Source organism: Trichechus manatus, unplaced genomic scaffold (genome assembly GCF_000243295.1).
Source record: "Trichechus manatus latirostris isolate Lorelei unplaced genomic scaffold, TriManLat1.0 scaffold00134, whole genome shotgun sequence".
Classification (NCBI taxonomy): domain Eukaryota; kingdom Metazoa; phylum Chordata; class Mammalia; order Sirenia; family Trichechidae; genus Trichechus; species Trichechus manatus.
Window position 1 is genome coordinate 494786 of NW_004444070.1, and position 8946 is coordinate 503731.

At 48.2% G+C, this 8946-nt stretch overlaps 1 protein-coding gene across 2 annotated transcripts in view; it reads right to left on the minus strand.

Moving 5' to 3' along the window:
- TBL1X (transducin beta like 1 X-linked) overlaps window positions 1-1815 on the minus strand; it is a 226795-nt gene extending 224980 nt beyond the window's left edge. For both annotated transcript variants that reach the window (XM_023739421.1, XM_023739423.1), the window contains exon 1: window positions 1227-1815. The gene's annotated coding sequence lies outside the window, so the exon portion shown is untranslated. The remainder of the gene's footprint in view (window positions 1-1226) is intronic.
- Between the last annotated feature and the right edge of the window lie 7131 nt (window positions 1816-8946).

Here is an 8946-nt window from a genome sequence, read left to right on the forward strand (position 1 = left end):
GGGTACCCGCACCCCGAGCGGGCCTGCCCCTCCCCCATGGCGCTGGGGGTCCCCCACCAACACGGCCCCTCCCCCACGGCCTCTAGGGAGGACCCGGACCCAGCACGGCTCCTCCCCCGTGGTGGCGTCCCTACACAGCCCTTCCCCCAAGGTACAGGGGACCCGCGTCCCGCACTGCCCCTCCCCCACGGTGCAGGGGACCCGCGTCTCTGCAAGGCCCCTCCCCCACGGCGCAGAGGACCCTTGTCCCTGCACGGCCCCTCCCCCACGGTGCCGGGGACCCGCGTCCCTGCACGGTCCTCACCCCACGCCCTCCTCTTCCCTCGACTTGGGTGAGGAGAACTCGGGCCTCTCCCAACACGCCCCAAAGCTTACTCCTTCCCCGGGGCCCCCGTGGGGAGGAGAAGAGCCGAGGCCTACCGCCACCCAGTCCCCAAGCCAACCTGTTCCCACTACCCAGGGGGGAAGGGGGCCCGGGCCGCAGCCGGAGGGTTCCCCCCCCCCACTTCCAAGAAAAGCCACTGGGCAATCCCCGGAGAACCCCCAGCAACCTGCCGGAGGGGGCAACGCCCTCAAAACCGGCGGCTTACAGGACACCCTAATTGTCTCTCTCCCCTCCCCAAAAATGGGGAACTCCCGTGGGGCCTTGACCTTAGCAAAACACCTCGGGAGGCGAGCCAGGAATGTTTGGGGAGAAACTGGCGCACACGGGTGGGTGGGGGCGGGGAAGCGGGGGGACCCGGGCCTCCTGACCTCCACCCCATTAGACTCCAGACCTCGGGCGTCTGCAAAGTGTTGGATGTTGTAATGGCTTCTTCGGCCCAGCCCTGGTGCACCCGTCCCCAGCGCGCCTTCCCCCTCCACATTGGTGAGGCTAGCGTTTAATTCAATTAACTCCCCCCCAGCCCCCACCCTTTGGTGTCACTCCTGTTGGACGTTTTTTTAATCGGTTTGCCCCTCCTCTGGTATGTAGTGGGCTTTATGCTCCGAGTCCAGTACACTCAGCCATTTAAACCGAAGCCTCACTTGGTCCTCGTGAACACTAGACCATTTGTTGTTCTGGGTCGGGGGCGGGGGATGGGGGGCTGAGTTTTTAAGGGGCTGGCCCTGTATCCCAAAGGCGGACCTGCAAATCCCCCTGCCAAACGCTGCTGTAAACGTCCGTGATGTAAAACGGCGGCGGCCACACCAGTATCAGAGCACATCAAGAAAAAGTCCACACTTACACAGTCTCCATAATTGTGAATCAGCAGAATGGGCCGGGGCTGATACTGTAACAGTGGCCATTCGAGGCCCCCCAGAAGGACCTGGGAGGGCCTTCCCTGGAGCCTGCCCGGCGCTGCTCCGGGCTCCCGAGGCTCGTGCAGACTGAGGCTGAGGGATTGCATGCAATCGAAAAACCAAGGGTGCAACCGAAAACCCAGCCGAGCTAGATCATGATGCAACTCAGGCCTGCTTACACGTGCTTCCCTGCCCCCACCGCCGCTGGTGGGAGCGCTGCGTTTTTTCCGCCTGTAGGGTCACATTGTGCTTGATTGATTCTCCTTTCGCCTTGCTCAGTCATTCAGATTTGGAAAGTAAATAACAAGTTGACATCATTACAGCTCTTGGCTTTACCCGGCCGCGGCCCTCGGCTACCGTACACTTTCGAGTAGCCGCGCAGCCAAACCAGCCCTCGGGCTCCCCAGCCCTGCTTGGCGTTAGCTGCTTGGAAATTTCCAATTGAACTTGGTAAAAGGCCTCAGATAACTTTGCAGATGCGAATCATTTAAATTAAAATTAAGGGAAAGTGGTGGAAATCCTCACTGCAAACTATGGCCAAGTTTATAGCACCCTCCCAGTCATGGCTAACAATGGCTGTTTGCTGTTGTTGTAGTTGGTCTCCCGTGTATGCAGAGAATTGCTCCATAGAGTGTTCAAGGCTGTGACCTTTCGGAAGCAGGTCGCCAAGCCTTTCTTCTGAGGCATCTTCTGGGGGGGCTCAAACCGCCAACCTTTATGTTTTGCAGATTTTTTAAATGTGCACGCCTATAACGTGGGCGAGAACAAGAAAAAAAGGAAATAGAGTAGAGCAGAAAAGGAAGTAGTGCGTTCTGATAAAAGTAAAGTACAATATGGTGCGGTGGTAGCAAGTGTCCACAGGGACCACTGTGGCAATCACAGAATCCAAAGAGTTATCTTCAGGTGCTTTCTGGGGTGGGCAGGGGAATTTAAAAAATCTGCGTGCAACAAATACCATCAGCATTCCCCTAAATAGTCTCATTTTTTGAATTAAAAGACAGCAGGCCCCCACACGTCGGGGCACTGGTGGTTCAGCTGGAGAATTCTCACCTTCCATGCTAGAGACCAGGGATTCGATTCTCAGCCAATGCGTCTCATGCACAGCCACTGCGCATCTGTCAGTGGAGGTTTGTGTGTTGCTGTGATGCTGAACAGGTTTCAGTGGAGCTTCCAGACTAAGATGGACTAGGAAGAAAGGCCTGGCAATTCAGTCAGATCTACAACCCGTCATGGGGATGGCACAGGACCGGGCAGTGTTTCTTTCTGTTGTGCATGAGGGTTTCCATGAGTGGGGGGGCTGACTTCATTTCAGCTGACAACAACAACAGGGACCCACACAAATACACTCAGTTGATCTTTGACAAAGGAGCAAAGGCAATTCAATGGAAGCAGGATGGTCTTTGCAACAAATGGTGCTGGGGAAAAAAAAGGGGGAGGGGGAATCTAGACACAGATTTATACCTTTCCTATAAAGTAACTCAGAATGGATCATAGACCAAAATGTGAACTGCAAGACTATAAAACTTCTAGAAGCTAACATACAAGAAAATCTAGGTGGCATTGGATTGGGTGGTTAGTTTTCAGATACAGCACCAAAAAACATGATCCATAAACAAAAAAATTGATAAATTATACTTCATTACATTGTAAACTTCTGCTCTGTGTAAGACACTGTTAAGAAAATGAAAAGACAAGCCATAGACTTGGTGAAAATATTTATAAAACCCGTATCACGTAAGGATTTGTATCCAAACTATACAAAGAACTCTTAAAACTCAACAATAAGAAAACAAACAAATCAATTGAAAAATGGGCAAAAGAGCTGAACAGACACCTCACCAAAGAAGAGGTACAGATGGCAAATAAGTGTATGAAAGATGCTCAACATCATATGTCATTAAAACCAAACCAAACCCATTGACATCAAGTCAATTCCGACTCATAGCAACATATGTCAGTAGGGAATTGCAAATTAAACAACAGTGAGATACTACTGCAACCAAAATCTGTTGCCGTCGAGTCAGTTTCGACTCATAGCAACCCTACTGGCAGGGTAGAACTGCCCTATAGGGTTTCCAAGGCCAGAATCTTTACTGTGGAAGCAAACGGCCACATCTTTCTCCTGCAGAGTGGCTGGTGGATTCAAACCCCTGACCTTTAGATTAGCAGCCTAGTTCTTAACCACTCTACCACCACGGCTCCTACAAACCTTTTAGAATGGTTTAAAAAAAAAACAAAAACTGGCAACACGGAATGCTGGTAAGGTTGCAGAGCAGCAAGAACTCTCATTCATTGCTGGTGGGAATGCAAAATGGTACAGCCACTTTGGAAGGCAGTTTGGCAGTTTCTTACAAAGCTGCGCATAGTCTTATCTTACGGCCCAGCAATCACACTCCTAGATATTTACCCAATTGAGCTGAAAACTTCGATCCAAAAAAACCTGCATGTGAATGTTTATAGCAGCTTTACTCATAATCACCCAAAACTGGAAGCAACCAAGATGTCCTTCAGTAGGTGAATGGATAAATAAACTGTGATACAGCCATGCAGTGGAGCATTACTCAGCAACAAAAACAAGTGAGCTCTCAAGCTACAAAAAGACACAGAGGAACCCTAAATGCATGTTGCTAAGTGAACGAAACAAGTCTGAAAAGGTCACCACATACTGTGTGATTCCAACTATACGACATTCTGGAAACGGCAAAATTATAGAGATGGTAAAAAGGTCAGTAGTTGCCAGGGACTGACAGGGATGAAGAGGTGGAGCACAGGGATTTTTAGGGAGGTGAAACTATCCTATAACCGTTGCCGTCAAGTTGATTCTGACTCATACCAACCCTACTGTCATGGTGGATATATGCCATCATGCATTTGTTAAAACCCATAGGACTCTACAGCACAAAGGGCAAATCCTGATGTCAACTATGGACTTAGTTAATAATAATGTATCAGTAATGGTTCATCAGCTGTAACATGTACCACAAGAATGCAAGATGTTTAATAGTGGAAACTGCCTGAGTGTGCCTTGTGCGTGCGTGCATGCGTGCGTGCGTGTGAGTGTGAGAGAGAATCTGTTCTTGGGAGGTATAATATGGACACTGTATTATCTGTTCAATTTTTCTGGAAATCTACAACTGTTGTAAAAATCAGGTCCTATCTGGAGAAGCCTCCAAGGAGGAGGGGCAAAGGCATCACGTGCCACCGGTATGAGATAAGGCAGGTGCAAACCCTCTGCGCTCCCTCACCCGTACAACTGGTTTTTACTGTGAGTTGTTGCTATTCTTTGCCATTTGGAAAGTCACATTTAGTTCATGTCATTTGAATACTGAAGTCACTTTGCATTTGGCTGTGGTGTGTTCATGTTGAGTGTCTCTCTTTATCCTCACTCTGTAGGGCAGGGATTTTTATCTCCACTCATCAGAGGAAGAACACTGGGGGCAAAGCTCTAAGCCATGGAGGGTGGGGTCCAGCACCATTTCTGTCCCTTGGACCTTCTTTGGGACTTTGATAACTATTGTTTCTAAATAGATGAAATGATGCATAAAATACACAAAATGCTATATTAAAAATAATGCATAGAATTACAATGAAATCCAATTACATTAAAATATAGTTATCAAATATTTTTTAAATTCTAATGTAGTGATGTTCTGGACTGAATTGTATCCCTCCAAAATATGCTTTGGAATCTTAACCACTATCCCCTTGGATGTGATCCCGTTTGGGAACTGGGTTTTCTTTGTTATGACAGTCAGGCTGTATCAGTTTTGGGTGTGTCGGAAACCTAATCACCTCTGCGTGATATAAAGAGTACAAGCAAGTACAAACGGGCGAAGATAGATACCACGTGGAGATCACCAAGCAACTGAGGAATGGAAGATGAAAGAGACAAGGACCTTCCCGCATAGCCGACAGAGAAAGCCTTCCCCTGGAGCTGGTGCCCTGAATTCAGACTTCTAGTCTCCTGAACGGCGAGAAAATACATTTGTATTCTTTAAAGCACTCACTTGTGGTATTTCTGACACAGCAGCACTAGAAAACGAAGACATATAGTATATGTGCTTCTTTTTTAACACAAGCCCTAGAGGCGGCTCTAAGAACTCCTGCCATTTCAAGGTCCTGATGATTGTAAACGTAATCTGCCTCCACTGTAACCTGATAGGAAAATATATCTGATTCCTCTTGATGACAAATTGGTGACAAATTACAGATACTGTCTGTGCTGCCATCATTTGTCCTCTACAGTCACAGTTAATCACAAATGCTAAATTTCAGTTAGTGATTAGTGGACATAAACTGCAAATGTTTTCCTCATGCAAGTTTGTGAACCCCAGGAGATCTGTCCCTTCAGCCTTTCTGCCTAGGGGATCTGTGAAAGCTGGAACCCATAGTCTTCTCTTTCCCCCACGGTGGTGGTGGTGTCCGCTGTCGATTTATGGGGACCTTATGCACAGAGAGAAGGGACCGTTGTGATTCATACAGTTTTCATTGGCTGATTTTTCAGGAGTAGATCACCAGACCTTTCTTCCTAGTCTGTCTTAGTGTAGAAGCTCCCGTGAAACCTGTTCACCGTCATAACAACACGAAAGTCTCCACTGACAGACAGGTGATGGCTGCGCATGAGGTGCATTGACCGGAAATCGAACCCAGATCTCCCACATGGAAGACAAGAATTCTACCACGGAGCCAACACTGCCCCCTCTCTTGCCCCATACCTACTTGAATTCATTCCTTCCACAAGCATGAACCATCATCCATGGGACAGGGGCTGGGACTAGGGTGAGGAGAGTTGAAGGGGTCACCAAAAACGGAGCCATCAAGATAAGTAAGAGAATAATGCTTTATTTTAAAAGCTCAAAACGAATGAAAAAAAAAAATCCATGGTGAACAAAACAACAAAACGTTAGAGAAAGACAGAACCCAAGGTCCACTTGCTGGACCCTGCCTGACTGGCCTCCCCTGGTCCTGGCCCTGCCAGGCACACTGCTCCAGGCACACTGCCCTGGGCACACTGCTCCAGGCAGTCGGGGGCTGGGGAGGAAGGGAAGGAGACAGGCCAACATTTCCTCCCTGATGGCGCTTCTGTTGTAGGACGGGGCGGGGGGGTTGAAAAACCATGGTCCACCAGCCAAACAGGCCGACCACCTGCTTTTATACAGCCTGTTAGCTGAGGATGATTCGTGTATTTTTAAATGGTTGAACAAAATCAAAACAAGAATACTTTGTGACATGTAAAAAATAGGTGAAATTTGGTTTAGTGACCAGAAATAAAGTTTTACTGGCACACAGCCAGGTCCGTTCGTTTATGTACTCTCTATGGCTGCTTTCAAGAGTTTCTAGGTGGCATGAATGCTTGATGTGTTTGGCTGCTAACCAAAAGATTTGAGGTTTGAGTCCACCGAGGGGTGCCTCAGAAGAAAGGCCTGGTGATCTACTTCTGAAAAATCAGCCATTTTAAACTCTATGGAGCACAGTTCTGTTCTGACACACATGGGGCCACCATGGTCGGAGTCCACTGGACGGTGCCTGGTAAGGGGAGGTATGGCTCTTTCATCGCTGTAACGAAAGAGCTGAGTAGTTACAACAGAGAGAGAGATCCTGTGGCCCACAAGGCCTCAAATATTGACCGGCTGGCCCTTGACAGAAAAAAGTTGGCCAACCCCTGTTCCAGGAGATTGAGTAATCCTCCTGAAGCTTGTTAACTTCTTCCTAGCAAACTGTTTTTCTTTACTGTAGTGTGTGTGTTTCAGAATAAATTAAGAAACCTTTTTTTTTTTTTTTTTAGTATTTAAGAAACCAAACCAAACCCCTTGCCACGGAGTCCATTCTGACTTCATAGCAACCCTATAGGACAGAGTAGAGCTGCCCCATAGGGTTTCCAAGGAGCACCTGGTAGATTCAAACTGCTGACCTTTTGGTTAGCAGCTGAATGCTTAACCACTGCGCCACCAGGGCCCCACTGAAGAAACAAGGGGGAGGAGAATAACAGTGGAAAAAATGCAGACCGTCTTTAGAAAGCAAGCTTGTTCTGTTTGTGGATGGTGATGGATTCTAAACCAGTTGCCTTCAAATCATCTCCAACACTCAGCCACCCTGTGTGTCAGCGTAGAACTGTGCTCCATAGGGTTTTCAATGGCTGAGTTTTCGGAAGTAGATCACCAGGCCTTTCTTCCAAGGCACCTCTGGGTGGCTTCAGACCACCAGCCGTTCAGCTGCTAGTTGAGCCCTTAACCCTTTTCCCCAACCAGCTGCTTTGGCTATTATAGTTACAAAATGACGATGGATTATAATTTTCAAAATGTCGCGCCCCCTCCCCCCTTTCTTTTCGCAACCATATTTCATTATAGAAAGTCCACATCTTTTTGCTTTGTTTCCGCTTCTGAGTTTGGAGTTAACTTTGACAGGGGTGTAGAAAACCCACATGGCTGAGAGGACAATTTTATAAATAGTTGCTGCACAGGAACCATCTCCTACACGCTCCAGCCCTAGACCACGCTGACAAAGAAAACCCCAGCAGGCTGGAGGAAAGCGCCGTGCAACTAAGTGGAAGTAGAAAGTTTCGGTTTTCCCCTGTAACACCTGTGCCCAGGCCTGGTGCGTGGCCCTAGCTCCCCTGTGAAATGTGGAGGTTCAGGGAGGAAGGCCCCAGGTTCGGCAGGGACCTGCTCTTTTGGGCCAAATTCACCTGATCCGGGTCTGATGGTGCTGAGAGTCCATTCAGTTATTCACAGGGAGGAAACCCGCGGCCCGGGACTGCTGCTCGAGTCACTGGTCAGCATAGTCTCGCCCGTGAAGGAAGGGAGGAGAAAGCAGAGCGGTGAGCGCCTGGGGGCCACACGGGCGGGGGCTCCAAGGGCACAGCTGAAGGACCCTCCCTGCAGGCCAGGACTGCTCAGATGGCACCCGAAGCCCACCGCCCTTCTCTCTTTTTCTCTTCCTGTTTATACTCTTCCTTACTCTCTCTTCTCTTTCTTGCTTTTGATCACTTTTCTCTCCTCTCTCTCTCTTTTGCCTTTCTCTTTCTTCTCGCTCTCTCTTCTTTTCTTTCTCCTCGCTCTCTCTTCTTTTCTTTCTCCCTCTTTTCTCTTTCTGTCTTTTTCTCTCTTCCTTCTCTCTCTCTTTCTCCTTTCTTTCTCCGTTGCTATCTCTTTTATTCATTTTCTTGGATCTACAATCAACGCCCCGGAAGCAGCAGTCAGTAAATCAAACGATGTATTGCATTGGGCCAATCTGCTGCAAAAGACCTCTTTTAAACTGTTAAAAAGCAAAGATGTCACTTTGAGGAATAAGGTGCACCTGACCCAAGCCATGGTGTTTTCAGTCACCTCATACGCATATGAAAGCTGGACAGCGATTAAGAAAGACTGAAGAAGAATTCATGCATTTAAATTACCATGTTGGCAAAGAATATTGAGTATGTCGTGGACTGCCAGAAGTACAAACAAATCTGTCTTGGAAGAAGTACGGTCAGAATGCTCCTTAGAAGGAAGGATGGCGAGACTTCATCTCATGTACTTTGGACATGTTATCAGGAGGGACCAGTCCTTGGAGAAGGACATCATGTTTGGTAAAGTAGAGGGTCAGCGAAAGAGAAGCCCCTTAGCCAACAAGATGGACTGACACAGTGGCTGCACCGATGGGCTCAGACACAGCAACAATTGTGAG